We start from the raw sequence: 20579 nt of genomic DNA, 5'->3' as shown, positions 1-20579 counted from the left end.
CTGTATTTTGGATTAAAGTTTTATTTTGTTGCTATTTCCACATATAAGAATTTCTTTAAACAGAAAGGACCAATATGATCCTTTCTTTCTAAATAACAGAAATAGAAATGATATGCAGTAATATATTAGGTCATTATATTTAAACATTTAGGAAAAACTCTGCTTCAAAAGAATAATTTATAATATTTTATTTAATTTCTTTAGTATGATCAATAGCTTAGTATACATTTTTGTGGTAATGTTGCTTTATGAAGTATATTCTGGGAAAACTTGAAATATAAAAGGAGACTTTATTGAAATTTCAATTCATAATTCAAAATAAAAAAAGTATGGCGGCAGTAAGATTATATGTATCATGAATGAAGGATGAAAGTTCAAATATTTACACCTAAATATCTAAATAATTATTGAGTTAACAAAATCTACACTGTATGTGACATTTTTCATAATTCAACTCCAAAATAATTGATCAATTAATGAATTTAAGGTAAATAAATTTGTATACGTATATATAGTTAGGAATTTCAGGCTATCATTTTACAGACTCAAATGAATTACTGATATTTGATGTTAGTGATTTCAAACACTGCATGGTCTACCCTTGCTTCTCGAAGAGGTTCTTGACCTCTCTATAGACACCAATCTCCTAGCTGATCTGCAGACTGATGTTTCCAATTTAATCACGATTCTGTGATCATTATAATTGCACAGTGATTTGATTTTGTCTTCAATAAAGTATAATACTTTAAGCCTGTAGGCTCCAGCACTCTTAAATAATGAGTGTTCTTACCCTGCCAAAATTACTCTGAAATAATAGCATGAGCCTGAGGAAGATTATCTATTTGATGCATAAAGTTTCTCCCCAATGTCCCTTTCAGGATAGCATGATATGGCATATTATCAGTACTTCTCATTAAGTATAGGAGGTGTACGTTTCTCTTCTTTTTTTTTTTTTAAGATTTATTTGTTTATTTGAGAGAGAGAGAACAAGTGGGAGAGGCAGAGGGGGAGAGAGAGAAAGAATCTCAACCAGGTTCCACACTGAACTTGGAACCTGACATGGGGCTCAATCTCACGACTCTGAGATCATGACTTAGTTGAAATCAAGAGTCAGACACTTAACCAACTGAGCCACCCAGGCATATTTCTTATTAGATATGAGAAAGTGTTATTTCTTCTTCTAAAATATTTATTTATTTATTTGAGGGAGAGAGAACACGAATGTGGGGGAGGGTCAGTGGGAAAGAATTTCAAGCAGACTCCCTGTTGAGTGCAGATCCCCATTAAGTGCAGAACCCAGGGACCTTGAGATCATGACCTGAGCCAAAATAAAAAATCCACCACTTAACAGAGCCATCCATGTGCCCCTGAAAGTGTTATCTCTAATTCACAGAGATAAGGACAGAGTAGGAAAAAATGTGCATACAAAAAAATTACTTTTATATATAACAAGCATTCATATAGGTATAATATGCAAACAATTTCAGTTTTAAAGAATTAGCAAAGAATTTGAAGTTCTCTCATTCTCATTTTGCTTAGAATTTTGTAGTATTGTTTTTCTATCAGCCTGATTCTACTCTTCCCAATATCTATTCACTCACTTTACCACACTAAAAGTGTCATTACAGACACATGAAATTTCTATATTGAAGTGTCATCAGCTTTTTTTTTTTTTTAAAGACTTTATTCATTTTTTCATGAGACACACACAGACAGAGAGAGAGAGAGAGGCAGAGATAGAAGTTAGAGGGACAGGGAGAGGGAGAAGCAGGCTCCATACAGGGAGCCTGATATGGGACTTGATCCTAGTTCCTGGGATCACGCCCTGAGCAGAAGGCAGATGCCCAGCCAGTGAGCCACCCAGGTGCCCATGTCATCAGCTTTGATCCAGAGCTTATAATTCTGAGGATTTTGAGTATCTTTTAAATTTAATTTAATTTTTATTTATTTATTTAGATTATTAATTAATTAACTAATTAATTAACTAATTAATTAATGAGAGAGAGAGAGAGAGATGCAGAGACACAGGCAGAGGGAGAAGCAGGCTCCACGCAGGGAGCCAGATGCAGGACTCGATTCCGGGTCTCCAGGTTAGGCCTTGGACTAAAGGCGGCACTAAACCGCTGAGCCACCTGGGGCCACCCTTGAGTATCTTTTTAAATTGGATTCTAGATCAGTATTATTTTTAACAATAAAAAGTGGATTGCACCATAGGGATAAAAAGGTTAGGGAGTAGGTTCGTTGACTTTCTTAGTAAAGGTATTTTGCTCAAGAACAGTCTCAGGCTCAAAGAATGAATGAATTAGATGCTACAGCTTCTTAGAAGTTTTGTTTTTCTCATTGTGGTAAGAGTAGGAAAGAGTACCAGCATGAGATTTAGATGTGTTCTAGATCCAGCCTTGCACTCGTTTGTCTGGATAAGTCACTTACCTTCAAGATTTCAACTCTTTTATACGTAAAGTATGGAAAGTTCACATTAATATAAATGGAGGAGGAGTTGTCACCATTAATGAGATTTGAAATAATTTTTGTAAGCACAAAGATATTTTATTATTTATAATTTGGTTTATCTTGGTATTATTCATTTTGTTTTATTTTCTTCATTAAATAACTGGAAGTAACATCTGATATTAACTATGTTATATTTTTACTATATCATAACTAGTAAATCTAAGTATTGTATTGTGGAACTGTTGTTTTAGATGTATGATTATGTGTGTGTTCCATGCTGTGATGTGGAACATTTCTTACTGTGGAACATGGTCAAAAACATTTAAAAACACTGCATTAGCCTTAAAGTCATTTTCAATTCTGTGATTTCAAAAGACTTAATAACTAGTTAATATGGAGGACATTAACTTTCTTGAGGCTCTAGAGACCATTTAAATTATCCTATAGGTTTTTTTCTCCACTAGTCCCTATATCTGGTGCCTCCTACAGGTGAGGAAGAAATCAGAGATATGGTTACCAGCAATATAGATACTTCGGTGCCAGGAGGCCACACCCTGATGGCACAATTGGACAAATGTGAAAAAATAAGTATAAACAGAATGCTATGGGAATATCTGCTTAATCTTATAAAGGCTTCTCTGAGCTATTGAGTGTAATCTAAAAAAAAAAAAAACTTTGGAATTAGTTGGAGGAGAAGGAAGTAGGGATTCTTGACTGGGAGAACACAGCCCTTGTAAAAGTCGTGAGACTTAACACATAGTAGCAAACAGATGTTGGAAATTATCAGAAGAAATGCATGATCAGTCAGACTATGAAGCGCCTTTTGTTTCAGATTAAAATCTCCAAACTTTATGAAGAGAATTGAGTAAAAAACTTAAGCACAAAGAAGAAATGATCAAATTTGTGACTGAGAACCATTAGGGTAGACCAGAACAGTCTGGTGGTTCTACTGTCTTTTGGTACAGTTGCAGAACTAAGTGAAGGGAATGGCATGGACACTGCCTATGTACAAGTTGATTCTTCTGCCTAAAATGAATGTTCCTTCTCACAGTTGATTAGACTCCATATCTTCCTTGAAGACTCTAATTAAAATTACTGTGAAATTTTTCTCCTACCTCACATCGTATGTCTTAATTATTTGTCGAAACACAGCCATCCTGTTAACAAAAGATCACTTTAATAGGGACACCTGAGTTGCTCAGTTGGGTAAGCCTCCAACTCTTGATTTCAGCTCAAGTCATGATCTCAAGATTGTGAGAGCAAGCCCCACATTGGGTGCTGGGCATGGAGCCCGCTTAAGATTCTCTCCTTTATTTATTTATTTTTTTTGCCTCTCTTCCACACTCTCTCTCTAATAATAATAATAATAATAATAATAATAATAATAATAATGATAATGATAATAACAAACATTATATATACTTGACACCTCTCTGCATGCTTAACTACTTGTTTATAATTGTGGCCCACAGTTGAACAGACAACTTTCAGTATTCCCAGTGCCAAAACATTGCCTGGCCCATTGTAAACCCTCAACATTTGTTTGTTGACTTACAGTAACATATACCTAAAGCTAAAGAACAGAGACTGAGAAATGAGGAAAAATTGGAGTAAATAGGGCTCATTCTCATGACCTGAGCTGAAACCAAGAGTCAGACACCCAAGAGGCTACACCACCCAGGCACCCAAAGTTTACTTTTCATTACATGTCTATTCAAGAAGGCATATTTGAGATACAGTAATTCAGAGGGTAAATAAAAAGCTAAGTAGTGGAGAGAATTCATTTGAAGTAAACTTATGCTATGGTGCTGACAGGGATTTATTGTAGAAGAGATGAAAGCATCACATATAAATGCCTATAGACTAAAGTTTTATTTATTCATTAATTCAACAAATGATTATTACTCGAACTTATACCAGTAGCACATTACATACACACATAATATATATATATGTATATACATGTATTGTACATACACATGATATCTATTGTGAGTTCATATCATGTGTGCATATATACACATATCACATGCACATAAATAAATATACACATAGACCTGTACATGACTACAACAAATATTCTCTACTTTTATGGTGTTTACAATTTAGAAGAGACGTGATAAGCAACTAAAACAAATGGCAATAAATTTAAAATGTGTATGTCTGAGGTAAAGGTTTTGTATTTTTTTTCCAAAACCTTTTTCTACTTAGCCTTATTTCTTTTAATAATTTCTTTCTTTCTTTCTTTCTTTCTTTCTTTCTTTCTTTCTTTCTTTCTTTCTTTCTTTCTTTCTTTCTTCCTTCCTTCCTTCCTTTCTTTCTTTCTTTCTTTCTTTCTTTCTTTCTTTCTTTCTTTCTTTCTTTCTTTCTTTCTTTTGTGGTAACTGATTTAATAAACACACTGCCTTCTAATAGACAACACCCCATCCTCTCATAGTATTCCTTCAACCTGGCAATTAAGGTGCCTGTAGAAGGCCTTTCCAGCATTCTAAAGGTCAGCTGCCTCCAGATGTTGTGCTATGTGCTACAATAATCAGAGGTCTAGAATCAGTGATAATGCTGGTAGTGATAACTGCTGGCTTTTTTTTTTTAAAGTAGACTTTTCGTTTATATGATAACACTCTAGGGCCTACTTTCATTTGCAGACAAATGAAAGCTAATTTGTGAAATGCATTTGAAAACATTAAATATTGAAAAAGTCTCCCACTATCCTTAAAGAAGATCTCAATAGGATCTAACCCTTTTAACACTATTCAACAAGTGTAGGAAGACATGGAAATCAATACCTTGACCAAGAAAATAGTTCTGTGTTGCTGTGTCCAGTTACTCTCAGTTGTCTTTAAAAAGGGTACTGTGTCTTTGGAGTACTGTGGAGTTAGATGTGTTAGGATAATGCATGGATATTTAGGGGGAAAATAGCAAGAAATTCTTTATGCTCTTGAATCATATATTCATTATATTATTTCACTATTTATTGAAGCATTTGAATGCTTTTATGCTCTTGAATCATATATTCATTATATTATTTCACTATTTATTGAAGCATTTGAATGCTTAACGTTTCAGGAACACTCACATTCAAAATTCAAGTTGAGAAGCCAATTCAAAGACATGAGAAATACGTGCTGCACTTGCTGTTTTGGATTCTGCACATTATATTTTCTTCCAATAGTGTATATGACTAAACTTTGACTTTCAACTGATTTCTTGTAGTTGCCAGTACTAAAATGTATTTGTCTTTGAATTATTTTGCAAAATTTTAAAGATTTTATAATTAATTGCTTATTATTGTCTAATATTTGAAAATAGGCTACTTTAAGACATTCAGTAAATTTTTTTTTGAGATTTTGTTTATTCATTCATGAGAGACAAAGAGACAGAGACAGAGACAGAGACAGAGACAGGCAGAGAGAGAAGCAGACTCCCCATGGGGAGACTAATGAAGGACTCTATCATGCAGGATCTCCGGATCATGGCCTGAGCCAAAGGCAGATGCTCAGCCACTGAGCCACCCAGGCACCCCAAGGCATTCAGTAATTTAAGTAACATTATCACTGGGTAAAGATAGCAGCCTACAACTTAGGTATTTTATATAAAATAAATTAATTTAAAATATAACTATAGGAAATTACAGTAGTGTGATCTACTAGTGGGAACCATATGAAATGGCCCCTTTTATGGGTTAAAAACAACTTAATACAAGAAATTTCATATGGTTCAAACTAGTCAAATCTCTTCCAGGTCTTATTTCATTTATCCTAGTATACATATATGGTATAACTTATACAACTTTAAAATTACACAATTTAAAGAAACTATCAAGTCAACATTTGAAAAATCCTTCATACTATCTAAAAAACACTGGCTTAGATACAAGAATGTCAAACAACCTTGAGCATACATCTCATAAATGTGAGATAAGGTAAAGCAAGTTGGCAAGTATTAACTCCTGAAAACAGTTTTAAAAAATCCAGTGCAAAAAAATAAAAAATAAAAAATAAAAAAATCCAGTGCAAAACAGATTGTAGGGTGTGTCTATATACTACTCTAAGTAAAAGAGGCGTGGGTGGGGTGGGGCGGGGAGAATCCAGTTACCTATTTGATCTACAAGGTGTCAAATATTTGCCTTAATTCGCGTGTATCTCCAGACCCGTTTTTCATCCATTGACAGATTCTTGCATATGCTCTGCATTGCTTCTTTTCATAATCAAACAAACCTGAATAAGCAAAAGGGCCTAGAATGAATGAGACCTTTAGTGGCAGTGGGAAATCATAAGAGAAGCTATACAAAGCAAGAATCTATGGCTTCATCTTGATTAAAGTTTTAAAAAATAGTTTAAAAATCAAGTCAGTTAGGGGCACCTGGGTGGCTTAGTCAGTTAAACTTCTGCCTTCTGCTTGGGTCATGATCTCAGGATCCTGGGACTGAGCCTGCTCAGCTGAGAGTTTGCTTCTCCCTCTCCCCATGCCTCTCCCACTGCTCATTCTCTCTTTCTCTCTCAAACAAACAAATAAATAAATAAAATAGTATTTCAAAATTTTTAGTTGAAATAAATAAATAAAATCTCTAGAAAGAAATCAGATCAGTCATGTTACTCCCATCTTTCACCCTGAACTCATGATTTTGGTCATACGTGTAGTCATGAACAAGTTGTAGAGACCTGTTAAAGACAGGGGTGGACATATTAACATAGACACCGCCTCGAAACTACGTCAATGTTATCATTTTAGCTCTCCTCTCTACTAAGTCAGTGAGGCATTTCCTGCCCCATTATGGCCCTGCCATCTGCCTTATCCTTCCTCCTATCATTCATCCTTCCATAATCATCTTTCTCCTTGACGGTTACTAGCCCCTGATTATACTTTCATTTGGAATCTCAAACTTTGATTGCCTTAGTGCCACTGGCCACCATTTCTGCTACTGGAAAGATAGAGGAGGGATGAATTTATTTTTCTGTATTTTTCTATTGCTTATACTTCATGTCACTTTTAAGAACATATTAATTCATAGGTTATTGTGTTTGGGTACATAGGATATTATCAGATAAAATTGTTGAGAAAAGTACCTTCTTCACCTTTTTGAACTTTCAGTAAAGTCAATTCAAGAAATAAGTCCTCTTTAGAGGAAAATATAAACTTAGACTCTTCACCGTTCATGATTCATCTTTTTTGAGGCAACTATTTCTTGTTTAAGACTGCTCCTGCATTCTTTACCTTTTGAACCAAGAGCTGCAAGAATTTAGTTAGCATTTACTACTCCTTTAAAATTGACAAAACCATTCATTTCTCTTTATTGCTATTTATTTAACTTGTCAGCTGTCATCTTTCTCTTCCTGACAACAGCTTTTAAAATAATGGTAAACATTACTTATAATGAAACTGTAGCAACATGGAAGGATACAGCTTACTAACTGGCTTTGAGAATGGCTTTGTTCATACACTTCTGGATTTTGAATCATTTCTTGTAGTGTTGTGTTGATCTATTTGTATTGTGTGATTTGTCCTGACTCTCCCAGGGCTCTCCATTAGTTGGAAATTTGAGGTAGAGTTGCAGTTGATTATCAGGGAACATAGTAAAGTCAACTGACTGTATTCTTACTACCCCATTCAAATGAGCTAGGCTACATACCTTTATATGTGAAATTTGTAAACCAGAATTCAAGTTCAATAATCAATCTACGTTCCCTCAAAAAAAATTTTTTTAAGTGGATCAGGAACTCAGGAAATGCTCAATATACTTATCTCTAAACTAATGGGGATAAAGGGTGCTATATTCATGACTGTCTTTCTGGCAATGATTTAATACCTTTTAAATAAAATGTACTTTGATTCAAGTCTAATGTATTAGGAGTTGTTCTGGGTGCCTGGAACTGGATTATCTGCTTTAATTATGTGTTACTTATTCACTAGAGTAAATTAAATAAAAATATTTAGAATGGAATCTGCCCAGTAGAATTGCATTTTCTTTGATTCATATACTAATGTTGCATTTATAGTACTAAACTCTTCAATTGCATAGGAGAAAATACATGGGAACTGAGTTCCAAATCCTATAGGATACTTAAAATATGGCTATTATTATTCATGCAGCTATGAAATGAGCTTCTTTTCTGGCTGTAATTCCTTTTTAGAGTTTTCTCTGTAGCCAGATGTATTATTATAATAAATTGATTTAATGGATTTTCATGCAAATATAGAAGTAAATTTCCATTGATTCATTTTTAAAAATTGAAGTAGAATCTATCAGATTATAAAATAAAATAATGGAGTCTTAGGTATTCTTACACAGACAAAATTTAATATTTACACTGTTTAAACTATATACACAGTTTTTAAGATTTCTTTAAAAGTTCAGAAGTTAAAAAAGTTCAGAAGTTGAAATCCACTGACTTTCTGTAATTCCATAGCTACACAGTATTTCTTTAAACTACTGGGAATTAGATGGTTTTATCACAAAAATTAACTACTTATTAATGAACTACTTAATGTATACTCAGACCTTCAAAAAATAAAAAATGGCTACTTGGAAAAAGTACAAATCTAATGAAATAGCATTTGAGTTGCATGATACTTTAATTTGTCCATAATAAGGCAATTGAACATTTGAGGGGAAAATTCTGAGAATGAGAAGGTTTTGAACTTCTTTTTATCCAATCTAGCACTCCAACTTACTCATTACCTCTTTCACACATGGCCCTTCAGAAATGTGACAGAAAGATTCTGGGACATGTTAATTTTGTTTATTTAATATGCAAATTATATTAATTGCAAATGAGAATATTGTTGATCTCTTTTATCTAGGACATTTATATCTTAATCATACCTCCTCCCACTAAACTAGATTGCAAAATACCACTGAAATATAAACCTTATACCAGTCAGTCATACAGGAAGCTAAGTAAATAACACTGGCTGCTTATCAAGAGTAACTGCATTTAAAAAATATATATTTAGGGGCACATGCATGGCACAGTTGGTTGAGCATTGAACTCTTGGTTTCTACTCAGGTCATGATCTCAGGGTCATGACCTCAGGGTTATGAGATCTAGCCCTATGTCAGGTTCTGTGCTCATTGCAGAGTCAGCTAAAGTTTCTCTCTTCCTCTTCTTATGCTCCTCTCCCTTCCACATGAGCTCTCTATCTAAAATAAATACATAACTCTTAAAAAAATAAAAAATATATGTATGCATTTAATTATTTATTTTGTCAGAAATTATGTAGCAATAGCACATTCTGTTTGGTTTTATTATTTATTTATTTATTTATTTATTTATTTATTTATCCCAAGTTCAAATTTATTGTAACAGCATTCTATAACTAGTCTTTGAATAGTAGACAAAATATTGAAGATTTTTTTAAGGTTGGCATACCAGAATGTTTCACAAATATACAAACTATTTGTCAGGTGACTGTAAGCTTAGCAGATTATGAATTTTTTTAGTCACTAACACCATTTTAATTCTGTCCCCTAAGATATTTTTCCAAACTCAGTCACAAGTAGCAGGATGTGATTTCCCAAGAAGCCCATTATGCTGTGTTGAATGATGATGAGTGAAATCATTTTGGTTGAAAGAAATGGGCTTAAAAAGAAAATTTATTAAGAGGTCATTAGACTATTTCATGAAACAAAACAAAAGAATCGACAGGGAAGATACGGACCTAGCATAGATCCAGTCAGTTGGACGAGTTGTAGAAGGGAAGTGATATGCACTTTCTAGTAATTTAGCGTTTTCTTTTCAGTTTTTTTAGGTCAATATTTTAAGAGAGATTCATGGGTCATATTTGAGGGAAAAGTGAATGCCTTGACTATTACCTGATTTAAAGTTCAAAAACTTAATGGGAAATTCTTGTTGTTCTCCTTGCCATTAGATGACATGTGCTATTATTTTTCTACAGCCTTGGGGACAAATAAAACCTCAGATCAGATATTCTAGATTCGATTCTGGGAAGTTATTATGGTTGTTCCTAATTGTTGTGTGTCAAATGTTGATTTATGTCCTCTTTGTCCTCAGGGAATACTGGCAAAGTGTGAATCTGGAGTTCATTGTGACTCATTCATAACTGAAATTTTCCAAGCAGCCAGATTTTCTAAATAACTGCCATACAAGGGCCTTTTGGAAATATGAAAACAGAAGACAAACCTCTGCCCTTTAGGAGTTTACAATCTTGGAGAAATAATATTTACACACATAAACAAAAAATAAGTTAGCGTGTAATCAATGGCTGAACAGAAAAATAGAATAATATAAAATAATAATTTAAAATATAGGTGGAAAGAATAGAAGAATGATAATAATATGCCAGGATATTTATATATAATGATTACACAGTAATTTGGAATTTGCATACCTTTTGTCTATATAGTATCCATGTTAATACTGTTTTTCTTATATTTTTACAGTGACTAAATTTAAAAAATATTCAGAGTAATGTGAAGAACTGTATATTTTTATTATTAATCACTAATTAACTTTATATAATATTACCCAGATTTATGCAGCTCATTTTGTATGCTTTGTATGTTTGTGGAATTATTTTATCTTTTTGCTACTGCAAAGACTGTTCTCTTTCATAATCACTGTGTTTCATCCATACTCATCTTAGTTCAGTATTTGAGTTTGCCAAACTTCAACTCACCCAACATGTGCTGCTTCCTCTGCCTGAGCTCTTCATTCTAACCTTCACCTAAGTAGATCATCCTTGAGGTTTTGGTTTAAATGTTTTCAGAGGAATCTTCCCTGATCCCCTATACTAGATAAAATTTCCATGTTACATGCATAAAAAAGCACTTTGGATTTTCCTTAGCATTCTCCATTGTGGTAATTATATACATATTTTTTTAAAGTTTGCATTTCTCCCCAGGCGGTAAACTCTATGAGAATATCTGGTTTACCATTCAACCTCCAACCAGTAAAAATTTTCAATAATTATTTTTTAATGATATACAAGTATTAGAATTCTTTACCAAGAAAAATCCTTAAGACTGATTTCAAAGAATTGCTAGAAATATTTGTAATTAGCATATCAAACATTTATAATGGGTGCTTCCAAACTGTATAAAATATAGACAAAGTTTCTTTCTTCAGTGGGTTACAGAATTTTCTTTTTAAATATTTTTGTATGCGTGTAATATTAAAGCCTGTGTCTTGGGGTGCCTGGGTGGCTCAGTTCACTAAGCCTCTGCCTTCGGCTGAGATCATGGTCTCTGAGTTCTGGGATGGATTCCTGAGTCAGGTCCCTGCTCAGAGGGCAGTTTGTCTCTCTTAATCACCCTTTGCCCCTCCCCACCACTCATTCTCTCACAAGGAAAGAAATAAAATCTAAAAAACCAAAACCAAAACAAAACAATAAAAACAAAAGTCCATGCCTGAACTATCAAAAACAGGGGAAAGATAGAGCTTGAATTGAATCTTTACGTTTGGCGAAAAAAACCCAAAACAAAATCAAAAGCCCTTTCCATATTCTTGAAAGATACTTAAGGCTGTGGAATGAACATTTGAATATGAGTATTTAGGAATTTTCAATTACATTTTCAATGTGACACACAGTGTCCGGAGGAAAGGAAAGGGGACCATCTCTTAGTTTGACTTATTTTAAAAGAAAGGAAGTCTTTCCTAGAAATCCTCAACCAACTTCCTTCCCCTCCTACATAATGGACCAGAATGAACTGGCATGTTCACTCTTGAACAACCATTGGTCAGGGGAATGGAACTATCAAGATTAGCTAACACAAATTATGTGGGGATGAAATAAATGTAGGGATGTGCTTCAAGAAAATTTTTGCTAAAGGATCAATGGTAATTAGTAGTTCTTTTTATAGCTCAGTGAAAGAGGAAAACATGAACCAGAAAAGTTTTTCAGTGAAGATGCCCAACTTTGTATTCAAGATAACATTAAATAATTACTGGGTATTACCTGTATTAGGTATTCAGATTTCTTTTTTGGTAATATCTTTCTCTTTTTATTATGACAAATATTTGTTCAAAATTTCAAGAAGGTGCCTTTACCTACTATCATGTTAACAGAAGAATACAAAAAGAGATTTGACTGTTCAGTCTATGAACATGATATGAATACTGTTTTTTTTCCCTTGAGAGGAGGTTCAAGGAATCTTTAAACGATACCTTCAGACACTCAAGATAACTGAAAAATAAAGATTTCTAATTACAAACTTCCATTTTCCAGTTGGGAAAGTGATAGGTTTCCTCAACTCTCTAGAACAGATATTTCAAAGTAACAAGTTCTGAAAAGTTCTTATGCCACACGGCAAGATTTAAGTGAAGTGTGTCTTTTATGATCTTTCTCTCCCTCCTTGTTATAATTTAGCATGTGGAAATAGAATGGCCTAAGCCTTGCTGAACCTTTCATCTAGTGATAATCTTACTAAGAAGGAAGATCCTAACACAAAAACATAGCAAGCAAAATATATGCAGGATTTTCCAAGAATGCTTGTCAGAGATGCATGGACCCCACCAAGATATTTGTTACAGAGGGAAATCAGCACTTCTTTTCTTATGTCTACATAAATCATTTTTGTTGAAGATTTGTCCGGCCATGAACTTCATTTGTAAGAGCCCATCCAGCCTAATAATGTGTTGCCAATGGCAACTTCAGGAGATGTATCATTTAATAATCTGCATTGTCTTCCTGTTATCAACACTATAGATTAAATATACTACAACATTTTTTAGTTGCCATTTATGGTTTCAATATATATATTTTTAAGGATTTTTTTTTTTTTTTAGAGAGAGGGAACATGAGTGGAAGGGGCAGAGGGAGAGGGACAGTGAATCTGAAGCAGATTATACACTAAGCCCCTGTAAGAGGGCTGGATTTCTCACATCTGAGATCAGGACTTGAGCCAAAAACAAGAGTGAGCCACTTGAACAACTGTGCCACCCAGGTGCCCCTATGGTTTAAATATTTATAAATGTATACAAATTCTCTTTTTCTCCATCATGTTTCCTATCAGCACATCTTCTTGGAATAAGTTTCATAAATGTATTATCTATTTCAGAAGTCCTAATTTCTCTTTGGCTTAATTCTATTTTAAAAGGATGATCACTGTTTTTAACACTTTGAGATCTGGTAAACAAGTTTTTGATAATGACACTGCTCAGTCTTAACTTTTTCCGGATTAGAGTCTAATATGTCTACTCCAAGCTCATATGGCAACTCCAGGAGCCCCCTTGATCATTTTAGTTTCCTTTCTTTGGGCCTATTCTGTGTCCATTAGCATTTTCCTTGAGTGCAGTCACTATAATTAGACATGATGTTCCAGAGGATTGAGTTGCACAGTTCTGTGAGTTTTGACAAATGTATAAAATCAAGATATAGACTATAACCATTACCTTAAAAAGTTACCTGTGCACATTGATAGTTAATCTTCAATTCCTGCTCTAGTTTCTGATGATCACTGGTCTGAATTTTGTTCCTATAATTTTGTCTTTTTCAGGTGTCATACAGATGGCATCAAACAGTAGTCTTTTGTGTCTAGCTTCTTTCTTAGTTTTTTGTGTGAGATTTTTCCTTGTTGCATAGATAACAATGTGTTCGTTTTCATTTCTGAGAGGAGTATATTGTATGGCTATACCACTATACCACAGTTTCTTTATCCATTTACTAGCTGATGGATATATGGTTGTTTCAAATTTTTGGTGATAATTGATTTCACTGTTTTTCTATTTTCAGTTTCATTAGCTTTTTGCTCTTCTCTTTGTTATTTCCTTTTTTAACTTTTTTTTCGTTTACTTTGCTCTACATTTTCTAGTGTCTTAAGGTAGAGGCCAGATTACTGTTTTATTATTTTCTAATAAAAGAATTTAAAGCTATAATTTTTTCTTAAGCACTGCGTTAGGTGCAACCCACAAATTTTAAATGATACCTGTTTTTCTTTAAATTCAAAATATTTCTTTTTTCCATGATTTTATTTATTTATTTGTTTATTTATTTATTTAAAAAAGAGAGACAGTGCATGAATGGAGGGGGGAGGCAGAGAACCTGATGGGCTTGATCCCAGAATCCTGGGATCATGCCCTGAGCCAAAGGCGGACACTTAGTCGACTGAACCACCCAGTGTTTCCTATTCAAAATATTTCTAACTGTGACTTCTTTTTAATTCATAAGTCATTGAGAAGGCTGTTATTTAATTTTCCGATATTTGAGGGATTTTCCAGATATCTTCCTGTTATCAATTTGTAGGTTAATGAATCTATTATTTTTTAATTTGTCGAGGTATGAACCAGATTGTGTTTTTTCTTGGTAAATGTTCTATATGCAATGAAAAGAATATATATTATGCTACTATTGGGTGAAGTATTCTGGAAATATCAGCTAGGGCAAAATGGTTGATTGATAATGTTCCTAAGATATTTTATTTCCTTTCTGATTTTCAGTCTATCAGTTCTATCAATTACTTACTAAAGAGTATTGATGTTTCAAACTATAAATGTGGATTTGTCTATTTCTCCTCTGAATTATGATAGTATTTGCTTCAGGTATTTTGAAGCTCTGTTATTAGCTGCACACACATTTAGGAATGTTATATCATTGTTATGTTGGTTAAATGACCCCCTTTATTATTATGCATCATCTTTAGTTCTTGGGAAGTCCCTTGATTTGTAGTCCATATTTGTCAAATTATTAATAAGGTCACTATACCTTTCTTTTGTTTAGTTTTGTATAATATAGAATTTTTCTATCCTTTTACTTTTAACATATCTTTATATGTATTGTAGCGTTTTTGTAGACAGAATATAGTTGGGTCTTGTTTCTATAACCAGTCTGATTACTTCTGCCTTTTAATCAGAGTTTTAAAGATAATTTGCCTTTAATGTCACTATTGATATGGTTGTATGAATATTTGTATGTATTTATTTTGTTTCACGTTTTTATTTAAATTGAAGTTAGTTAACATATAGTGTAATACTAGTTTCAGGAGTAGAATTTAGATTCATCACTTACAGACAACATCCAGTGCTCATCACAATGTATTTAAATCTAACCATCTTGCTAATTGCTTTGTATTTGTTTCATCTGTTCTTCTTTCCCTTTTTACTCTTTTCTGCTTTCTTTGGGATTAAGTCAGCTATTTATTTTTTCCACTTTATCACTACTATTGCTTATAATGCTTTCTTTAAAGTTTTAACTTCCTTCCCATGATTTATAATATACAACTTTAAGTTATTACAATTTATTTTCAAATAATATTATAGTATAGTAAGCTTATACTGCATTCTTCCATTTTTTTCTCCCATTCCTTGGGCTATTCCTGGAAAACATTTTAGTTTTACTCATGTTATAAATCCCACAGTGTATAAAGCTCATAATATGTTGTTACCAATTTTGCTTTATACAATTATCTTTTGAAGCAGTTAAAATAATCAAGTTATTTATGTCTACCACTTGCTATTTCTTAAACGCAGTAGGCACATTCCTGATTTAGAGTCATTGCACAAGATATTGGCTCTGCTTAAGAGAACCTTTCCCTACCATGTGCATGTCTTATTTCTTCATTTTAATATGGTCTTGCTCAAAGGCCAGCTTCACAGTGAGAGTTTCCTTAACCACTCTATTAAATATTTTACACCTGCAACCTAGTTTACTATTATGCGTAAGTTGCTTTATTTTTCCCCAATAGGAGTTATTACATCTGATATGCTATATGTTTTTTTACTTATCTATCTGTTTGAGTCTACTAGAACATTCATTGTAGCTTCAGGAGGGTGAGACTATCTGTTTTGTTTACTGACAGGTCCTTAGGCCTATACCACATAGTAGGTGACTATTTGTTCAATAAAAAAAGGTGAAAGGGGAATGAATACTAATAGAACATTGCTAGCATTAAAAACTTGTTTACTAAATTATTGTTCAATATGTGAATGTGTGTGTGCTTTGTCAAACATTTAATTTTCAAGTAAACAAACATTTTATTTTTTTTTTAAACAAACATTTTAAATATCAGAGGCTACCTTGACATTTGGTCATTACATTGCCGTGACTCTGTTTTTAATAATGAAATGGAGGTGTATCTAAAAGAGACCAAAATGATATTACTTTGTTATTATAAGTCTGTAAAACAGGTTTTGAAAGGATGAGTTTTCAGTGTTAATATTACTGTGACTAACCTATCCTATCTGTAGTTCCATCAAGTGAAACTAAAACATTAATTTATAACAAACATTTTACTAAAATGCTCATTGATGGAATAGTTTTTTAAAAATATTTATATATTTACTTATGATAGACATAGAGAGAGAGAGAGGCAGAGACACAGGAGGAGGGAGAAGCAGGCTCCATGCCAGGATCCCGACGTGGGACTCGATCCCAGGACTCCAGAATCGTGCCCTGGGCCAAAGGCAGGTGCCAAACCACTGAGCCACCCAGGGATCCCCTGATGGAATAGTTTTATTAATAATCCTTTCTACCGTTTACACTAGATTTTTAAATATTTAAATACAAATTAATGGTGACAAAGCTATGATGGGAAGTTCTCTCTGTGAAGAAAACTATTCCATGGGTCATGACTAACTCTCCTTGGGATCATTCTAATACCAACTAAAAGTTGTGATGCAGATACTCTATAAACTGATTCCAGTTAAAATTTTAAAGTTAAAGGGGGCCCTGGGTGGCTCAGTCAGGTAAGCAACCAACTCTTGATTTCAGCTCAGGTTATAACCTCAGGGTCATGAGATTGAGCCCTGTGTCTGGCTCCACACTCGGCATGGAGCCTGCTTAAGATTCTCTTTTTTCCCTCTCCTTCTGCCCCTCTGTGCCTCAAAAAAATTAAAATTAAAATAAAAAAATAAAATTAATGTAAAAGATAAATTTTTAGAGTTAGAATGTCTCTGTCTGAGTGAATTTAGAAGAGCATTTATTTCCCTTCAATGCTGATCCACTGCAGTGAACAAGAAAAAATTGAATGTTATATTAAATCAATGTGAGACACAGCTTCTTTCCTTGAGAAATTTATACTATGCAGCTTTGTCTCTTGTTTAGCTGTATGTATATATATGGAAAATAATGAAAACAACTGAATACACCTTTGATACAAACTTGTAATTCAACTTGACAGAGGTCTGTGCGATAAAATACTGAAACAGTGATAATAATCATTTATAGAAAGGTGACTATTAAGTTAAATGTTAAGTTCATTTATTCATCAGATGATTACTTGATACCTACCATGTATCTGAAATTAAATTAATATTAAGTTAAAATGAAGTTCATTTTAATGGAAGAGACAAAATAAATAAATACATATAATAATTTGCATAATGATAAGCACAACAACAACAAAACAAAGAAAAAAGGGATAGAAAGTGATATAGGCTTTTTAAAATTAACCAGAGAAGTCCTCTCTGAGATGATTTTTCAGTGGTCACCTGAATGAAATCAAGACATGAGACACATAGATGTCTGGGCAAGGGATATTTCAAGCAAAAGAACTTATCTTTTTTTGATTGCTTGTTTCAAGTTTTTGTTTAAAATTCTAGTTAGTTAACATATAGTGTAATATTGGTTCCAGGAGTAGAATTTAGTGATTCATCACTTCCATATAACCCCCGGTGCTCATCCCAACAAGTGTCCTCCTTAATACCCATCATCCATTTGGCCCATCTCCCTGCACCCCTCCCACAACCCTGTTTGTTCTCTATAGTTAATAGTCTCTTATGGTTTGCCTCTTTCTCTCCCTCTTTTTTTCTTCCTTCCCCTATGTTCATCTGTTCTGTTTCTTAAATTCCATATACAAGTGAAATCATATGGCATTTGTCCTTCTATGACTGACTTATTTCACCTAGCATCATACTCTCTAGCTCCATCCATTTCACTGTAAATGACAAGATTTCATTCTTTTTGATGGTTGAGTAATATTCCATTGTATACATATGCCACGTATTCTTTATCCATTTATCAACCAATGGACATTTTGGCTCTTTCTATAATTTGGCTATTGTTGATAATGCTGCTATAAACATCAAGGTGTATGTGCCCTTCTGAATCAGTATTTTTGTATCCTTTGGGTAAATACCTAGTAGTGCATTGCTGGATTGTAGAGCTTCTACTTTTAACTTTTTGAGGAGCCTCCATACTGTTTTCCAGAGTGGCTGTGCTAGTTTGTATTCCCACCAACAGTGTGAGAGGGATCCCTTTTCTCTGCATCCTCTGTTGCAGAGAAACATCTGTTATTTCTTATGTTGTTAATTTTAGCCATTTTGATAGGTATGAGGTAATATCTTATCATGGTTTTGATTTGCATTTCCCTGGTGATGAATGGTTTTGAGCATATTTTCATATGCCTGTCTCTTACCATTTGTATGTCTTCTTTGGAAAAAGGTCTATCCGTGTCTTCTGCTCATTTCTTAATTGGATTATCTGGGATTTTTTGGTGTTGCATTTGATGTTCTTTATAGATTTTGGATATAACTCTTCATCAGATATGTTATTTGCCAATATCTTCTCCCATTCTATAGGAATGCCTTTTAGTTTTGTTGAATGTTTTCTTCACTCTGCAGAGTTTTTATCTTGCTGAAGTCTCAATAGTTTGTATTTGCTTTTGTTTCTCTTGCCTCCAGATATGTGTCTAGTAAGAAGTTGCTATAGTCCATGTCAAAGAGGTTGCTGCCTGTGTTGTCCTCTAGGATTTTGAGGTGTCCTGTCACATGTAGGTATTTTATCCATTTTTTTAAGATTTTATTTATTTATTCATGAGACACAGAGAGAGAGAGAGAGAGAGAGAGAGAGAGAGAGAGAGACAGGCAGAGGGAGAAGCAGGCTCCATGCAGGGAGCCCGACATGGGACTCGATCCCGGGTCCTCAGGATCATGACTAGGGCTGAAGGTGGTGCTAAACCTCTTAGCCACCCGGGCTGCCCTCTTTCATCCATTTTAAAGATATTTTTGTATATGGTGTAAAGAAGTGGTCCAGTTTCATTCTTCTGCATGTTGCTGTCCAGTTTTCCCAACACCATCTGTTGAAGAGACTGTCTTTTTTTCGTTAGATATTCTTTCCTGCTTTGTCAAAGATAAGTTAACCATAAGAGTTGTGGGCCCATTTTTAGATGTTCTATTGATGTATATGTCTATTTATCTGCCAGCAAAAAAAAAAAATTCAGTTCAAAGATTCAGACTTAAAACTTTAATGACTCAAGGTAAATTACTAAGCCAGAAAAACTAGGAGATATGACAGCTTGAATTATAAAAATCGGAAGATGTAATTATACACATAGTCATTTTCTTTTTTTAAAAGATTTATTTATTTATTTATTCATGAGAGACACAGAAACAGGCAGAGACACAGGCAGAGGGAGAAGCAAGCTCCTTGCAGGGAGCCCGATGTGGGACTTGATCACTCCAGGATCATGTCCTAAGCCAAAGGCAGATGCTCAACCGCTGAGCCATCCAGGCATCCCACACATAGTCATTTTCTATACCTTTATTCTCAATTCAGTAGACAGTAGGCAGCTGGAGAAGATATTTAAGCAGAAAAAACACCATCAAAAAAGTACTTTCCACATATCTCTGTTCAAGGGTGTTGGATAGATTACCAGGGAGAAAAAATGAAAACAAAGAGATCAGTTTAGACTCTATTATGATTGTTCAGCAAGGACATAGTGAGGCAGAACTTAGCACAAATCTTTGAGTTTAATTATTTGTGGATTTAATTATCAAAGACAGATGTGTACAATACAGAAACAATTTGAGATTTGGAATCATAGTCCTGAATTCAAATCCTTATCTTCATTTATGCCAAACTTACCTTGCCCACATTAATCTCAGTCTTAGTTCATTCACCATTAATGAGACTATTAATAACTAAATGGTAAATTACTAGACAAATTTGAGATAAAATTTATCAATTGTCTAACACCATGATTGACAGAGAGGAGTTGTTGCAAAGTAGAAAACACACATATCTGCCTCCTTCAAGATGACATCTGGGGGACATCACTGAATGAGTTATAATTTCAAGTTTCTGAGTAATATTAAATATAATATTTTCACTGAGTGCTTATTATTTATCAGGCACTGTGCTCAGTATTTAATTCATATTATCTCTTAATATAGTACAGAACCATTATCCCTACTTTTCAGATGAAGAACTGAAGATTATCAAAAAGTTTTCTGCTA

This window comes from Vulpes lagopus, chromosome 12 (genome assembly GCF_018345385.1).
Source record: "Vulpes lagopus strain Blue_001 chromosome 12, ASM1834538v1, whole genome shotgun sequence".
Classification (NCBI taxonomy): domain Eukaryota; kingdom Metazoa; phylum Chordata; class Mammalia; order Carnivora; family Canidae; genus Vulpes; species Vulpes lagopus.
Note: the sequence above shows the minus strand (reverse complement) of the source record.